The sequence below is a fragment of the Dendronephthya gigantea genome, unplaced genomic scaffold (assembly GCF_004324835.1).
Source record: "Dendronephthya gigantea isolate DGI-Jeju-01 unplaced genomic scaffold, DenGig_1.0 000033F, whole genome shotgun sequence".
NCBI classification, from domain to species: Eukaryota; Metazoa; Cnidaria; class Anthozoa; order Malacalcyonacea; family Nephtheidae; genus Dendronephthya; species Dendronephthya gigantea.
Window position 1 is genome coordinate 1838373 of NW_021163043.1, and position 19801 is coordinate 1858173.

The following is a 19801-nucleotide window of genomic DNA, read 5'->3' on the forward strand; positions in this document are numbered from 1 at the left end:
CGTGAATACGATTTCATGCTGCAAACTCTCTAATATCACCATTCAACCACCATATACCATACAGCCGACGTACGTTATACGGCTGCCAGCCGTGAATATGATTTCATGCTGCAAACTCTCTAATATCACCATACAACCACCATATACCATGCCAGCCGTGAATATGATTTCATGGTGCAAACTCTCTAATATCACCATTCAACCACCATATACCATACAGCAGACGTACGTTATACGGCTGCCAGCCGTGAATATGATTTCATGCTGCAAACTCTCTAATATCACCATTCAACCACCATATACCATACAGCAGACGTACGTTATACGGCTGCCAGCCGTGAATATGGTTTCATGCTGCAAACTTTCTAATATCAGCATTCATACACCATATACCATACAGCGGACGTACGTTATACGGCTGCCAGCCGTGAATATGATTTCATGCTGCAAACTATGTAATATCACCATTCATACACCATATACTATACAGCGGACGTACGTTATACGGCTGCCAGCCGTGAATATGATTTCATGCTGCAAACTCTCTAATATCACCATTCAACACCATATACCATACAGCCGACGTACGTTATACGGCTGCCAGCCGTGAATATGATTTCATGCTGCAAACTCTCTAATATCACCATTCAACCACTATATACCATACAGCAGACGTACGTTATACGGCTGCCAGCCGTGAATATGATTTCATGCTGCAAACTCTCTAATATCACCATACAACCACCATATACCATGCCAGCCGTGAATATGATTTCATGCTGCAAACTCTCTAATATCACCATTCAACCACTATATACCATACAGCAGACGTACGTTATACGGCTGCCAGCCGTGAATATGATTTCATGCTGCAAACTCTTTAATATCACCATACAACCACCATATACCATACAGCAGACGTACGTTATACGGCTGCCAGATGTGAATATGATTTCATGGTGCAAACTCTCTATTATCACTATTCAACCACCATATACCATGCAGCAGACGTACGTTATACGGCTGCCAGCCGTGAATATGATTTCATGCTACAAACTTTCTAATATCAGCATTCATACACCATATACCATACAGCGGACGTACGTTATACGGCTGCCAGCCGTGAATATGATTTCATGCTGCAAACTATGTAATATCACCATTCATACACCATATACTATACAGCGGACGTACGTTATACGGCTGTCAGCCGTGAATATGATTTCATGGTTTAAACTCTCTAATGTCACTATTCAACCACCATATACCATGCAGCAGACGTACGTTATACGGCTGCCAGCCGTGAATATGATTTCATGCTGCAAACTCTCTAATATCACCATTCAACCAGCATATACCATACAGCAGACGTACGTTATACGGCTGCCAGATGTGAATATGATTTCATGGTGCAAACTCTCTATTATCACTATTCAACCACCATATACCATACAGCGGACGTACGTTATACGGCTGCCAGCCGTGAATATGATTTCATGCTGCAAACTCTCTAATATCACCATTCAACCACCATATACCATACAGCAGACGTACGTTATACGGCTGCCAGCCGTGAATATGGTTTCATGCTGCAAACTTTCTAATATCAGCATTCATACACCATATACCATACAGCGGACGTACGTTATACGGCTGCCAGCCGTGAATATGATTTCATGCTGCAAACTATGTAATATCACCATTCATACATATACCATACAGCGGACGTACGTTATACGGCTGCCAGCCGTGAATATGATTTCATGCTGCAAACTCTCTAATATCACCATTCAACACCATATACCATACAGCCGACGTACGTTATACGGCTGCCAGCCGTGAATATGATTTCATGCTGCAAACTCTCTAATATCACCATTCAACACCATATACCATACAGCGACGTACGTTATACGGCTGCCAGCCGTGAATATGATTTCATGCTGCAAACTCTCTAATATCACCATTCAACCACTATATACCATACAGCAGACGTACGTTATACGGCTGCCAGCCGTGAATATGATTTCATGCTGCAAACTCTCTAATATCACCATACAACCACCATATACGGCTGCCAGCCGTGAATATGATTTCATGCTGCAAACTCTCTAATATCACCATTCAACCACATATACCATACAGCAGACGTACGTTATACGGCTGCCAGCCGTGAATATGATTTCATGCTGCAAACTCTTTAATATCACCATACAACCACCATATACCATACAGCAGACGTACGTTATACGGCTGCCAGATGTGAATATGATTTCATGGTGCAAACTCTCTATATCATTCAACCACCATATACCATGCAGCAGACGTACGTTATACGGCTGCCAGCCGTGAATATGATTTCATGCTACAAACTTTCTAATATCAGCATTCATACACCATATACCATACAGCGGACGTACGTTATACGGCTGCCAGCCGTGAATATGATTTCATGCTGCAAATATCACCATTCATACACCATATACTATACAGCGGACGTACGTTATACGGCTGTCAGCCGTGAATATGATTTCATGGTGCAAACTCTCTAATATCACCATTCAACCACCATATACCATACAGCGGACGTACGTTATACGGCTGCCAGCCGTGAATATGATTTCATGCTGCAAACTCTCTATTATCAGCATTCAACCACCATATACCATACAGCGGACGTACGTTATACGGCTGCCAGCCGTGAATATGATTTCATGCTGCAAACTATGTAATATCAGCATTTATACACCATGTACCATACAGCATAGGTATATGTTATAGAGCTACATGCAGTGTTTTAAATGTTATAGTTATAATATTAATGGTGTTTTGTTATGGTTGCATTAAAGGCTTTTTCAAGAGCAATATCGACAACAATATACCACCACTACACACCCAATGGTTTATTTATTACATATATTTTGCATAACAGAAAGGATAGGATTAAAGAAATATGACATTATTTGAAAATTTCTCTTTGCTTGTATGTTCAAACTGCAATAGGTGAACAATCTGAGGAAGATTGCACATTCCACACTACAATTACTAAGAATGCCTGTGGATAAAAATAAAATCATTGAAATACTTCTCAACATTTATTGACACATATATGTCAATAACATATATATACATGCAAGTACTATAGCTTTTATTTTGCATATGCATGGTTCTTGCATGACGAAGTATGCTACAAGTATCTCTACTTCCATGATCAGTTCTATAGTGAACATTTCTGTTCTGATATCATCCTAAGCCTTTTTGTTTTCTCTGGGCTTTTTGATAAGGAGTTGTGCTATCAACTTCACTGATCCTTTCGTCTAATCCTTCATCCTCTATTTCAGAAAATATAATTTGCTCATGTATCTCATCATCATTACTTTCTTGTAAAAACCTTGTAGGCTGAGCAACCTTCTCCATTTCTGTGAGACCATCATGATGATGAATGACTACAGGAACAGAAGGCTTGAATTAGGCAACTTTTTTTACACATATCAGCAAATATCACTTAGATGGTACATATTTGATATAATTTGACCTACAGTTTCTGCAGTCCTTACCTATAAATCATTGCAAAGTTGCATAATTCATATAAACCATTGATATAAAGAAACCAAAATAAATATGTACCCCATACTAGTTATATCATCAAGCCAGATGCCTAACAAAATTGCCTTACTTTGAAAAATTAAAGAAAAATACCACAATAAAACTGTTAAAAACTGTTATAAGAGTAAACTCTTTCCAATTGACTGACTCATAGCCCAAAGAAACATTATTAGAATCTTGTAATTGTAAAAGATGGCGTCGTTTATTCCAGAATTAAATTCATAACAAATAAAAATATTCGCATTTTCCAGCAGAATCTCATGTACTTCTAAAGTTCAGTATTTTACCACTTCATTCTTTAAAATTATAAACGTAATTTTTCGTTTAACTTCAGATTTAGGTAGAGAATTTCTGTAGAAACTATAATTGGCAGAACTCAGCGTACAAACAGACGTACGTTACACGGCTGACAGGCTCAGCCCGTCCGTTTGGGGTGTTTTTTACCGGCTAATAGCCGTATGGAAACAGACGAAACGGGTGAAAAATGGCCAACTTTACAGAGCTATTGCGAGCAAAGTAAATGAAATAAAACTCCTATTTTCGCCCATGTTCTTGATAATATAACAAAGAAAAATGGCCTTTTTAAATTTTTCGATTTCCCTTAAAAGCAAAGCGGCCACATCGGTTTGTTTAAAAACTAGCAACTCCAGCTCCGGGTTCGCTCGAATCCGGAGCCAGCTCCGGGTTCGCGAACCCGGAGCTGAATATCTTGTCATTTTGAATGTATTTATGTATTAATGATTGATGTATTTTTGGATGTTGCTATTAAATAAGGTTTTTCATTCGTTAATACTATGTTTACTATTCTTCAAATGTATAATAAAACAATTATTGAATTCGGTTTTTGTGATATGCAGAGTTATCAAGGTCTCGGTAAGCGTTATCAAAAACCTCATCCAATAATCGTTTATAATATTGTTGCTAAAATCAGTAAAATGCTAACGTGGTTGCTAAGGAGGCATTGATCTAGCCAATCAGTGCTTGGCTTAGCATCCGGGACTTGAATTATCCCCCATTATCGCGCTCCCCTTTCGAATGATGTTTTCAATACCAATGTGTTATTTATAATCTCTATGGTTTATTGGGTTTCTGTTTCTCTTTGAGTCTTTATATTTCTTCAAAGTCTGTGTTCGTAATTTGTCAAAATGATCGTATTCTTGGACTAGAAAATCCCAAAGTGATCCTGATTCGTCGTAGGTGATCAACGTATTCATTGAGAAAGCTGAAGTTGTTTTAACAAGGTTTTATATCGACGCAGTCAAGTACAAAAACAAAAACATACGGCTTTGGGCTAGTCGTGGTAATACAGACTAGACAAGACCAGATTGTCGAAGGTATGTGCTAGATTCCTTGTGAGATTTCTCTCATATTGCGATATACGTATGCGGCCTTGTCTATTTTGCTTTAAATTACAATGTTTTGACCGGGTTGTTTGGTTTATATTGGCGTTTCGTATATTGGCGTTTCGGTTTATCTTGGCGTTTAGTATATTGCACATTGTTGCTTATATATACAGTATGTCGCCCAGTTTATTCTTCGCCTTTTATCATCGCTTGATAGTTCAAAATTTCAAGATTTGTTGCCATATTTGTTTCGAAACTTATGTTAAAAGAAAATGCGCCCAGCTTCGTTATTTTTGTTGCGATTGCTCAAAATCATCATGAATATTGTTGTCCAGTTTTTGGACATTCGCCCAGTTTGCGGACGGGCAATTTATACTCTCAAATGATCGTGATTTGACGCTTAGGTACGCTGAATTTTGGTATTAACTTTTGAAATTCAATGTAGCATAAATATAACAATTTATTTTAAACAATTGTTAAAGTTAATGTTATTTTTCTGGCATTTGGTCTATGGCACTTCTAATTTTAGAGTGCACTGCAGCCATATCTAGTTCTTCTTTATAATACACTCGTATTGCACTATATAATCAAGAATTGGCGTAAAAGCATATTTTTGCATCATTTTGCATCTTCCTAAACGTTTTTGCAATGAAAAACTACGAGTTGCATTATTGCTTGTTTAACAGCACGCCGGTGTCCGAAATTAGGACAAGATATACAAAAATGGCATAAAGATTCAAAATCTCACTACATCGTAAATATGCGGAAAGAGTCGCACATTTTTACCTTAAACATAAAGGAGATTTTTGAACTCCTTTTTATGTAAAAATTGTTACATTTGGTGACTGGGCTCCTAAGAAATTAGTTTTTGAAATGTTCATACAAATTTGTGTCGCGGTAAACTACCCAATTTTTAAAGAAAAATTATTGGCCTACCTTCGCTAAAAATGCATAACTCCGAGGAAAGCAAATAAAAAACCCGTCAAAACGCAAAGACATTCGCAACATATCAGAAAATGATCGGAAGATATTGTTTGAATTTTTCCTTTTGTTTAAGAAACGAAAATTTAGCAATGTATTAAACTCAGCTGTCCGAATACTGGTACAGTCTTTGGCGTCGCCAGTTTGGCGTCGCCAGCTTCGTAAGTGGGGGGAACTTATTCATATATTCGTGTTTTACATTATTTCTTTTCAAATTGATTGTTTTAATGGTCTGTAAACATGAATATATGAATATGTCCACCCCACTTATCGATGTTGGCGACGCCACTGGGTACAGTCCGAAAACTGGGCGAAATACTGTATATATTGCTTAGTAAACAAAAGTATTCACAATTTGATTTAGCTGGGTAAGGGAGGAATTTATTTTTCAACGTTTTGTAGTTAATATCCTCTGCAAAATAATACACCAGTCAGCGCTATTATTTTGTTTCATGAATTCTGCCGTAAAATGGTCGTATTAAAACACATCTAATTTTCAATTTATATATATAGCACGGTAGTACTTCCCTAGTTTTAATAACACAGGAAATCAATTTTAATCAATTTCACTAATTCATTTAGACCAGAGTCCAGAAATATCTTTCAGGGGGAATATAATCATTTCATTCATTTCTTACATGTCCATTTTAAAACATTTTATTCGACCCATTGTTAGGAAAATTGTTCGGCAACAGATTTGGTTGAAACCATCCTGGAACTGGATAATATATTCTAATTTATTCTTCATGCAATTTATTGCTTAAACCCACCTGATCATGATCAAACAATATATGTTATATCGATGCAAATATCATATGACTAAAAGACTGAGATATGTATTAAGAGGAGATTTTTTAGAATATCGAGTAATGAGCGCTCAAAAATACCGTCATGCCTTGCGCGAAAACGGAGCGAATTATTGTTTTGGTTGAATGGCGGAGTTAAAAAGTTGATTTGGTGAATTACCAGCGTCAATATTCCCGTTGGGTGCATTACGATTTCAAGATAAACACAAGAAATGAATTGTCCGTAATAAATTCAGTTTAGCCTAGGATATCAGCAAGGCTGACACCTTATTTTTGGACGAAAACGACTGCGGCTATTTTGGGAGAGAGCTTAGAAGGAGTGATGTTTGGCTACCGAACTTTTCCAGGTACGGCTAATTTTGCTGCTTTATTTTTATATTTAATACATTTATTGCGGGTAAAAGTACCCCTGTGGTGACGATGTTTGACCACTTTATGCAGATATTCTAAAATCAGGTTGTCATTGCATTTTAATGTCTCTTCAATTATTCATTATTTCCCGAGAGTAGTTTATTTTGGTTTCTTGCCATTCATTGTATTCCTTTGTATATTTTGTGATATTTTGGACGCAATCGTGCGTAAACATCAAGACAAAGTATAGGCAGTCATAGCTGAATAATGTCACTTTTTATTGACGTAATTTGTTTTCCATAAAACCATAATTAAGTCAGATATTAAGTCAGGTTTTCTTTACACATTTGTGTGAGACTAGCTCCATTTCTACAAAAATTTTGAAATGGTAAAAAATGTGAAAAAATATGATTTTCCACTTATCCATGCTTGGGACATTTGTATGCTTTTATCTATGAACTGTTGAGCTAGTGATAGTTAAATATGCATATTTTGGAGGAAATCTGAGCGGGAGGTCCTCGCAATAATTTTAATATTTTGACCTGAGGTCTGCCATTTTGTTTGCCTTTTATTACAAATAGCATGTCTTTTTATTTTAGTATAAAGTTGTAAAATTCATTGTTTGCTTTTAAGAAACACTATATAGTTATGATCTATATATTCTTGGAATACAAATTATTTGGAAAATTCAAGTCATTAACTGTTTCATAAAAGTAGTGCTAGTAAATATGAAAATCACCCAAAAGATTCAGATGTGTTTTATGAAAATATGTTATTTTTCCTTAACTATATGTGGGACACTCATAAGCTATTGTGTGTGCTGAAATAACATGCTCAGTGTTAATATATCTCTTTTTTAAGGAAATCGGGGCGGGAGGTCCTCGCACAATTTTGCCTTTTACACTAGCTTTTCTTGTTTCATTGCAGTGCATTTTGTTAAGGTGGCTCTATGAGGTTTATAAACTTGTGAGAACCTGTTATGTTTTAGAAAAAATCAAAGCCAACAGTCCTTGCAGATTTTGGTCATTTTCATTGGTTTCCATTATTCTGTTGCAGTACATTTTGTTAAGGTGGCTCTATGAGGTTCTACAACCTTTTATTGAACATGTGTTTGAACTGCTTGAAATCTATATGTGACCATCAATTAAAAATTCATAAATAACCCCCATATAAATCATCAGCATTTGTAAGGTTAAGGTGGCTCCATACTATCTTTTAGATGGAAAGGAAAGGAGTAATTGGCAGTGTTGTTTTTAAATGTATATATATTATGGGCATTCAATTAAGTAATGATATTGTTGAAATGATATTTTCATCATAGTATATGCAGTTATACAGTATTTTAACTCACATAGGATGTTTTTTCAGTTTTTGTATTTTTTGTACCTGTTATAACATTTCATTACATTATCTTCCAAATTTCCTAGTATTATTGTTATAAGGCATAGGTTATTCTTTCAATGAATCTTTCTCCAATTACCCGATATTTTGACTTGTTAAGGTGGTATACTGTATACTTATATTCCTATGGTGATTGTATACAGTGGCGTAGCCAGCATCGATAATTGAGGGGGCCCATATTCATATATTCATGTTAACAGACTGTAAAGACAATTAATTTGAAAAGAAATTAAACCTGCGTATCACGAATATATGAATATTGGCCCCCCCAATTATCGTTCTGGCTACGCCACTGATTGCATATGGTTTTATTTATCCTGGTTAAACACATGTTGCAGATCTGGAGGTTTGTGCAAATCAGGCCCTAGATGCTAAATCCTACATGCCCTTTCTTGTTAACTCCAGACTTGTCCTGATAAATCTCTTATAGAGGAATTTGCCATTGCCACATATTTGACATATCTATTACTTTTTATTGCAGGGTTTCTTTAAAAAACAGTAGAAACAAAACAAGATTCAAAAACACTATTTATTACAATTATTGACGCAATATTTTAACAACAAAGTCACATTATAATTTTATATTACCTATACTTACAGCTGTATAATTTTGGAATGAATTGTCCCACGATTGTCCCACCAATTGTCCTACATGTCCCATATTATTTACCAACCACACAAGAAATTCATTGTTAAAATAGAGAGGGCAGTTGTTTTTGAAATAAATCAAAATAGTTTGACTTTCTCTTTCTTTGTGTTGTTTGTTGAAATAGATTACTTAGGGCCTTTTTTATTACTGATCTTCAAGCTTACTACACATAACTATCCACCATCTGCAACCCAAATGCGAGTTTACTTGTATCTGAAACTATTGTTCATATTTTCCAGGATGTGTTGGAGACCCAGAAATAAAAGCGTTGACATTTGAGATTTTTATTTTATCACTAAGTTAATTCTAAACCACTAAAATCAGTATATTTCAATATGTTTATACATTAATGTGTGACTGTGCGTCACTCCTTCGCACTAGTAAAAATGTACGCATGGGAAATTATATCATTCAAAGTACCAAAAAAATTGAACGAACACTCACCTGTTGTTCTTCTTTATTTCAAGGAGCTTTTCGCCTATTCAAATTCTCCAAAAGTTCGTAAAACAGCTGTCACTCGACACGAAAACTTTACCAAACTTGTAAATTCAAAATGGCCGCGAAGCATATTTTAGCGAAGGCCTGGCCTAGGTAGCCCAAAGGTATTTGTGTTTTAATCTAAAGCGTCCATCCAGTTTAATATCGCGGTCTATGACGTAAACACCAATTGCTATATTTGTATTATAGACCAATTGCGAAACTTAGTGACCGCGCCTTCGTGCAACATGGAAACGAGGCTTATTATGCAAAAAACAATATTTGTATTTTTTACAGTACAAAGCTATTCGCCGAGTTATATGCCGTTTTTCGCCTTTGTTTTACATATTTTTCGATAACTTTCAGCTTGGTCTCATCGTTGTTATCATAGTTTTCAGGTTAGGAAGTTTTGCCTTTCAATTGAGGCGTTTTTGTGGTGTTTTCATTAATCTTTGCGGCTGCTTTCGTCGGGGAAGTATGGAAAAGGCCGACACAAACTCAGGTAAAAATTTAGTTTTTTCAAACTATTTCGTCTCAAGTTTTGAAAATGTAATTCATTTTTCTCCCTCTTATTTGTGCAAAATTTGGCGATATATATTTGCTGCAAAATCTATGTTTTTTTATGTCGAAAATTTATTGAAAAGTGACAGTCAGATTGTATAATTTTCAAACCTGATGACTGAAATGGCTTCATTTATTCAAATTTATTCACAAATATCACTGTATTTTTTTTTCTTTATACCACAGTAATACTGTTAAAATGGTCAAAAGTAACTGACTGAAATGTTTTTGTTTATTTTTGTTTTAATAAAGTACAGACGATGCATAGCTTGCATGCCAGCCTGAAGGCCGAATTTTATAAAAGTCCAATTCGAATGCATCTGAGTTTGCATCTGAATTCTGCATTTTTGTTAGTACAAAACACTATTCTTTCTATCTACTACCATGCAATAGATGTTTAATGAGGGTGAACCAGGAATACTTGAAAAGGAAAGGATTCCGTTCACCATCATAAACGGAAAAACACTTGCGAACTCCGGTTTAAATATTTTTCGCTTTCAGCTTTGCCATCATGTAAAGGTGTAACTTAAAAAACGCTGCAGCTCGCATTGTGGCTACCTTTATAGTATGTTATTGCCGGAAAATGAATATTCAAATGGCAATTCAAAATAGACAATGATATTATGTCTTGGTTATAAGTATTTTACTATCCATGTCATGCATGTGTGCCAAGTCGAAGAGTTGTTTTGCTTTTCAGTCGGCATCACATCACATGTACTGTAGTTTATATACACAAAGAAAATAAACATAAAACTCCGTTGCTTATTTTATCTTTTATAGTTTTTGTCAACAGATTTCTACTACTTTTTTTGCTGAGCTGTAAAATTGCTGTCAAATTACCTCTTATCGATCGATAAAATTGGTATAAAAAAATTTTAGATGAGAAATGTGAACATGGTGGTTTGTTCGATCGTGACTTTTCAATAATTTTTGACATAAAAAAACATAGATTTTGCAGCAAATATATATCGCCAAATTTTGCACAAATAAGAGGGAGAAAAATGAATTACATTTTCAAAACTTGAGACGAAATAATTTGGAAAAACTAAATTTTTACCTGAGTTTGTGTCGGCCTTTTCCATATTTCCCCGACGAAAGCAGCCGCAAAGATTAATGAAAACACCACAAAAACGCCTCAATTGAAAGGCAAAACTTCCTAACCTGAAAACTATGATAACAACAATGAAACCAAGCTGAAAGGTATTGAAAAATATGTAAAACAAAGGCGAAAAACGGCATATAACTCGGCGAATAGCTTTGTACTGCAAAAAATACAAATATTGGTTTTTGCATAATAAGCCTCGTTTCCATGTTGCACGAAGGCGCGGTCACTAAGTTTCGCAATTGGTCTAATAAGACGAAGCAAAGCAGCGACCTCATTGGCTCTTAAAACTGGCGAACACCAATTTAATTATTCGCCAATTTTAAGAGCCAATGAGGTCGCTGCTTCGCCATTTAAATCGAAAACCAGTGCTAGGCAAAAGACATCCCGCATCGTTACGGCGAAAAAATTCATGGCAACACGAAAAGTATCGCTAAATTTTTCGTATTTCTAGAGTTGTTTTCAACAAGAAAATGTACTGGGGAGCAATTAAAAACATCAAATTTTATTGTTATGATGTTTTTTGTGATATATTTTTTATATTTTCAATGTTTTTTGTCGATAGTTTTGAGGCTGTACGTCGTTAATTTATATTTAGTTGCAAACCTTATCTTATTATAATACAAATATAGCAATTGGTGTTTACGTCACAGACCGCGATATTAAACTGGATGGACGCTTTAGATTAAAACACAAATACCTTCGGGCTACCTAGGGGCCTGGTTGCTAATTTGTGCAAAAATACGCGACTTTCTAAAAAATCTCCTCTTAATGAATTTATAAACCATAATTTGGGTTTTCCAGTTCTATTAATCTTACATCCACATGCTATCACATTTTACACTTTCTGCATTTATTGTTATAGTTCCTTTCTCGTGTATAATACCAGCTTTTATTCAGCTAATTGGTTTCTTCGTTGGTAATGGGGATATATTTGCCATCTTCCAGGCTATAGGTATCAGCTTTTCACTGTAAGATGAATTAGGAATTTTCATAATGGGAAAGGCAATAATATATGAATATTCCTTCAAGAGCCAGTTAGGTATTTGGTCTGGCCCACAGGCCTTACTAGGGTTTAGCTTTGCTAGAACCTTTTGAACATGTTCCTCGGTAACTTCTAACAATTTAGGTGAATCTTCTAATGGAAGGCATCTAAGGGGAGTGGAAGATTTGTATTCTTCAAGTGGTGCGAGGAAAGCTGTATTGATGGTATTTGCTTGGTCTTGTGGGGTTAGGTTTGAGAATCTTTCAACATTCACTTGACTTAATATATTAGAGCTTGAAGCCTTCAAATCCTGGGAAACCTTTGGGCAGGTTGTAATATTTATGCATGTTGGTTAATATAAGATCTAAGATAGCATCTTTCCGAGTAGGTATCTTTACCATTTGTTTGAGACAGAAGTGATTGGGCAAAGAAGTGATATTGAGGCGATTAAAGTTGCCAGTCACAATTAACCTGCAATTTAGATATTTTGATTCCACCAAAATAAGCATTTGGACTAAGTCATCTTGCATTAATTTTCCATCTGCATCAGGCTGGTGGTATATATTACAGCTACAATTATACAGTACAGGATAACCCTTGAGGAAGGTGACTAGGTCCCATAAACTTTTGTGATGGTCACAGCAACCCAGATTCTCTAGGTGTTCATATTTATATGTCTCATTGATGTAAGTACATACACCTCCGTGATTATCGGATTTTCTGGCTCTTCATAATAAGGTAAAGCCTGGAATATCAACAATACTGTCAGACACAGTCTCTCTCAGCCAGGTTTCAGTTATAAATGCAACATTTATTTCAATGCTAATAATAAATTCCTTAACTTCATGGATTTTAGAAACGAGAGACATAACGTTTGATAACATCAATTTCGGTACTTTTGATAATACTTTCTCAGTTACAGCAATATGGATACAGTTTGAGGGGTCATGTTTACTTGTAGGGGCAAATTATTAGAAGATGGAAGATCATTCAATAGTAATTACTCTGAACCATTTCTGTTTGTCTTTCCAATTGGATGTTAAACGAAAATCCTCTTCGTTAAATGGATTCGTTTGATCTGTCCTTAGTTGTTTTGACCTTTTATTCAATTTCCTACGGTTGTTTCTGGCCTCTTTCCTCCAAGTAATACGAGTTGAAATAGGCTGGTGGGTATCTGAATTACTCTGGACGGGTAAACTAGTTTGAGGGTGTAAAATGCTTGGCTGCACTTGCCACTATTTTCGCTTTGCTGCTTTTCATAACGTATGGGGACGTGGGGAAGGGGGAGGGGGGTTGTTCCAAGTTATTTTGAAACGATTGGTTGTTCTGGTAACTAGCGGAAGATTTATTACCAACATCTGATTGGCTACATGGATGGGCAATTTCTTTAGTGCTTCTTCGACTTATTTCGGTAATGGAATTTGTATCCGTAACCACAGTGTCATTCATATTATATGTAATAATTTCATTGGAGTGTTGTTCATCCAAGGTCTCAGAGGTAGCACAAGGGTCTACGGGAAGTGGGCCATTAGTAGTTGCATTCATGGGTCCAGCTGAAACTATAGTCCAGCTCATAACCTCTCTTGATAAGTTTCGAACTTAGCTTTCGACACTTGTTACACGAGATGCCTGATGATCCAATTTTTCTTGCTCCTTATGAAAAATGGTTGTCAAGATTGCCATTTCTAACTGCAGTTCGGCAATGGCTATGTCATGTTTTGAGCAAGTTTCACATGAAGACTTTTCGTTGGTAACATTAACTTGATTCTGTGTAGGTGAGGACTGTCCAAGGTTGACTTCTTCGCACAATACATGTTTCTTTAAGGCTTTTAAAAGATTGTTTTCCTGATCATCTGTTACAATGACCAACTTAATAAGGGTAGAGCCATGCCACTTTAAACCATTTCAAACCAACGGGTTAAATGTAGTTTGTCTTGAACAAACAGTTTCGATTCTTGCAAAGTTCCATCCCAAAATTATTCCAATTTAGTTGTAAGCATGATGTTGATGTTCTTATACTTTGAGATGACAAATTTCTTTCACTTCGCTTCAGTCCCTCCGTATAAGGGTAAAATCAATATGTTTAACAGATCATACGATTAAGATAGTTGAAAAGATATTACTAAATAAAATATTACTATTAAAAACACCAAAGATTTAGTACAGATGAAAGCTCGCAAATTTAAAGAATTTTTGTACAAAGCTCGCAAATTTAAAACACAGTGAAGTCGTGCATGATAAATGATTTTATGTCATCAACACAGTGAAGTCGTGACAGTTGTATAAGGTCTTGCCACAACACAGCGCTTTTCTGTGGCGCCGTGAAGTAAAATTGCAAATAGTAAAAGGACTTTGTGCTTTTTAAATAGTAAAAGGACTTTGTGATTAATTGATCAGCTTCCGTTGCGAAGTCGAGAATTTCGGCTGGAAAGTTCTCGCCGGTCTGGCTTTCGCCGTCTGAAACCCACACCTGCTTTTCACTAGCGCTCGAGGAAGACTCGCTATCCGAGGCAGAGGTTGAACTCTCGCTGCTGCTAGAGTCACTCGTATGACTGGAAGAGTCCTTGTAGGTCTTGGAGCGTTTGCTCTTTTTAGACTTACGGCTGCGTTTAGATTTCGCATGTTTACGTTTCGGGATTTTGAACTCGCCGAAGGATTCGCGAGACGTTTTGTGCCTTAGGCCGGCGTGTTTTTACTTGACTCGTGGTCAGAATGTTCTCCTCCGTCGCTTTCTGACGGGTTTTCATGTATAAACTCCTTTCGAAGGGTTTTAGCAGTTCTTCATCAGCTCACCGAAAACGGTTGATATTTTGTCGCTCTAAGGACTACCTTTCGCATTTGAGTCTGCTTTTGTGGTTATTTATAAATATTGTGCTTTATAGATGGCTCAGGCCACTATGGAAAATGTTCCTGTGGAAACTGAGAGTGCTCCGCGAGCTGTGTCGCGAGAAAAAACGCCGGCTGACCGGCTGAGTAAAACTGTGTCTCAGAGCCCTTCGGCTTCGACAACAAAACGGAGACATTCGTCTCATACAAAGCACAAACATTCGTCAAAAAAGGCTAGGAGTAAGCGAAGTAAGTTTTCGCGTTCGTACTCCACTTCAATACTCGTAAAATACTAAATAAATACTCGACCCCCTTTCCTTTGAGGGATAAATATTTATTTATATTCGTAATATTTATAATATTTTTCAAATTTCTTTCACTTCGCTTTAGTCCCTCCGTATAAGGGTAAAATCAATATGTGGAAAATGAATTTATACAAGTAATTAAAACATAAAAACGATTCGAAGGCGCTGTCTTAGGAATTAGGTAATAAACCGATTTTATGACGTAATTCTAAATTTAAACACCTAAATCTAATCCTAACCTTAATTCAGGGATTTAAGTCGTGTATTTAGGATTTATTCAACATGGAATTATTACCAAATTAGTGACGTCACATGGAATAAGTAATTAATTGATTAATACAGAATTGCATGACCGCATTGACAAGCATCGCTCGGCTTTAGTTTTGACTAATTCCTCTACGACTACGACAATCAATTAAGCAGAAGACAGCGCCTTCGAATCGTTTTTATGTTTTAATTTCTTGTATAAATTTATTTTCACCATCTCATTGTTGTCTTCAGAAGTTCATTTCAGCTGATATTTATATTGGAGCAGCAATAACTAACCTAATATTAACATATAATTTAAGTTGAAACTGAAATATCTAAAAAACTACTGATAAATATTCAATGAAAAGTATTTCACATGAAATTATTTGATCATCGAGCACTAGAAAGTGTTGGGATCATCAGCAAGTGTCATTTACTCATGTGAGAACGTCAACGTTCCTCTTAAAAATGCATGTGTTAATATGTTTGTGTGGGTGCATTGATATTATTGACAATGTTTCGTTACTTTTGAATTGATTTTTTCAGTAAAATATCGTTAGTTTGTATTTACTTGGTGTTGAACTCGATGTTTGAAGTCAACGTTACTCGTTAGTTGTTGTTTTCAAAATATATATCAGAGATCTCGACACAAGATGAAATCAGTAATACGAAGTAATTACGCACATTAGGCCGGTGCATTAACACCACGGGTATTTTACAACATTGAGTTGAACAATTTAACCAGCAGGATACCATCAGAGTGTTTGGTTTATTCTTGTCTGCTGAATTTGTCAACATTTTTTTGCGTTGATCAATTTATTTTTTGCGTAAATCTGTGGAATTGTTTCTAGGTCGTGAATGATCAGATTTCGTAGCCATAGGTACGTTTTTGTCTCTTTCTTGAAGATTGTAAATAATTTTATATCTTAAACAGCGGAGGTATGCTGGCACAGGCCCGGCACAGCACTGTGGCGTGATATTTTAACGTTCAGCAAAACTTTGAATAAAATCAATCGTAAATCTCGTTCCTAATATCCTTTATTCGTCTTACTGTAACATATCATGTTGGTTGTCAATAATTTCGCTTTAGCAAATTGTTTTTCGTGACCCTAATAATATTTACATAAAGGCGGTGGAATTACGTCATGGGGCATCTTTTATCTTAAATTTGCCACATTTATCTTCCATATGTCTCATCTAACGAGAACTACCACTTTGAGTAGTTAACATTCACCAAAGGCGTTAAACGAACGCAGTCTCATTACTGAACGAAACAATCGTTAAAATACAGTTTCCTACGTTTAATAACGTTCGCCTTAATTTATTCGCATGAAAGTTGCCAGGCTGGAGAACTGAACGCTTGCTTGCTTACGTACGGAACGCGAACATGGAATTTGCTTGCATGAGATGTTATAACTCTGGCCTGTGGCATGTCACAAATTTTATGTTTCACAACGGTATAATTATAGCTTACTCGCTAACTTTCTAAGATCGTCGTGCATGTAGCTCTGTGCAAATGTACCCCACTTTTAAATCATAGTACTTGCTTGAATATATTACGAAAATATTTTTATTCCCGGAAGTATACTTAATATTTTGGAATTCTAACATCTGATCGTGAATCAAATTATATTACTAGACTGTACATGTAGCGATTACAAATCAATATTTCACAGAGGGTCAAGGTATAAAACTAGTTTTATACAACTCGTTAGAAAGGGATCGCTAGAAAGTTTCATTGCTCTTTCTTACATTGTCGGGGCCGCACAAATAACTAATGTTATTCCCTTGTGACTCTCGTGGCTGTGCCTGGAAACGTTTCATATTTTTAAACTCTGCACGATTATGAACTACTTGACATGTACGACACGATAAGTTAGGAAATCTGATGATCTATAGATTAGGCGTGTACAGGTACCGACATAGCTACGTTCGATCCGAAATTGATATTAGCGAACTGAAGCACAATAAATTCTTCATAATTTGCACATTCTACAGTATAAAGTATAAACGATATGTGCATATGAACATTTACATATATTACAAATGCTGCCAATAAGAATTCAACTTCATACGTTAGAAATTCACTAGCGCTCGAGAACTGAATTTACGTTCGTTTAACGCCTTCGGTGAATGTGAACTAATGTTTTAACAATGATCCTGTTTTTTCATTCTGACCTACCAGATTCTGTATTTTCATTATGACCAACTAGTTACCTATACAAATCTCAATTTAACCAACTATCAAATTGTTTCTTTCGTTCTGCTGAAGCGTTCAACCAAGAAATTATAGTCTGTTTATGTATATATCCCAATAACAAGCCTTTCTTTGGAAAGCCTAAAAAAGCTAAAAGTATATATCTGTTTTGAAATGAATAGGTTTTGCAAAGAAATCCTGCAAATTTGAAGCAATAAAATGACTCGATTGACAACTGTCACACGGATTGTGACTAAAACACCACACGAGTAACACGAGTTACATACGAGTACATACGAGTGACATACGAGTACATACGAGTGACATACGAGTATGAACGAGTGACATACGAGTACATACGAGTGACATACGAGCACATACGAGTGACATACGAGCACATACGAGTGACATACGAGCACATACGAATGACATACGAGTCACATACGAGTACATACGTTGGATATACGACCAAAATCAGAATAGCACTATAACTACGAAATGGCTCTATAGGGCCGGAGACTATGCTATATTAGACTCGCCGATAAAGCAAAAGCTGAAGAGATGAGTATTTTAGGTTTTGTTGCTATATTGTCGCTATATTGTCGCTATATTGGTTTTTTAGGTTTTATAGATTTCGAAAGGTAAGAAAGCAAAATTAGCCATTTTTATGCCATAGGATCAGGCTTATGATCGCCATGTCTTGTTGTCAATATAATACACTTGGCATTTTTTTTCTTTTTATTACAGTAAAAAGCGGAAATTTTCTTAGTTCGCCAGTAAAAGCATCTTTAAAGCTGCCTAGTTGTTCCATGAAACATAGCCGGAAAATACGCGATAAAACGATTAAACAAATGTGCATTTTTGTCCGATGTTCACGTGAAGAATCTCACTATAGGTCGGATCAGTTTTATCAATGAAAGCAAATAAAAACACGAAATTTCAGACTGTGCATGTACCGAAAAAAATTATTACATTGCCACACAAAAATGACGATTTTATGGCCGCGCGTTCCCCCGTTAGCCGTTCCCCATTTTAAAGATAGCCTGACTCGTATGTCATTCGTATGTACTCGTATGTCACTCGTATGTACTCGTATGTAGTCGTATGTCACTCGTATGTACTCGTATGTAACTCGTGTTACTCGTGTGGTGTTTTAGTCACGATCCTGTCACACGAAGTAAGCTTTAGGTCGACAAATTAAATAACCGCGGCACAGCGCTCTGGCGTCGTATTAAAAGCTTCAAACCGGCTTTGTTTGATATCTTAAGTTTTCTCATCTCACCGACTCACATATTGTTGGTTTCTAAAGCCACGTATTAACTTGCTGGACAATTACTAACCAGATCATCGTGTTTAACAAATAAACTGTGGAGTAACTTTATCTTAAGCTGTGTGGAATTACATCATGATGTGGTTTTTCTTTTAGAAATAAGAACTTTTATCATGTGAAGAAAAATATATTATTTACGTTGTCATCTTTAATGATCGTTTATGGTGGTTCGTTTAACGAAGTCGAAGGTAGGAAACATTAAAGACTGTTGATATATTTAAAGAGATAATGTAATATGTGAGATGAAAGAATCTATACAATACTTCATGTCGCTATAGTCCAATACGAGATGAAATCAGTAAGATGAAATATTTACAAAAAGCATTAGACCACACAACTTCGCATGCCTCTTCCCCGGCTGAAATTATGAAGCTATAAACATATACCAAAGCTGAATAAATAATAACCAGCAGGATAGAATAAAGTGATTTGTGTTTTTTATCCCCAAGGTTTGTGTACATTTCTGAGCATCTGTCAGTACATTTCTGACTAAGATTCTGTAGAATATAGACGCTGTAATTGAATTGTTGCCTCAAGATTTAAAAAGTATAAATTGCAATCATTTCTAAAGATTATAAATTGTTGCCCGACGCAGTGTTGTATCATTCTGTTAAGACGTTACAAAATAATGT

At 36.0% G+C, this 19801-nt stretch overlaps 1 protein-coding gene across 3 annotated transcripts in view; it reads left to right on the forward strand.

Annotated features, from left to right (window-relative positions):
* Positions 1-4681: 4681 nt before the first annotated feature.
* LOC114525121 overlaps positions 4682-19801 on the forward strand; it is a 76506-nt gene continuing 61386 nt past the window's right edge. The window contains exons 1-2 of one of the 3 annotated variants that reach the window (XM_028546334.1): positions 4682-4940; positions 19266-19357. The gene's annotated coding sequence lies outside the window, so the exon portion shown is untranslated. Of the gene's footprint in view, positions 4941-16493; positions 16524-19265; positions 19358-19801 lie in introns of those variants that run through there. The other 2 variants (XM_028546335.1, XM_028546332.1) reach the window with 2 other exon arrangements.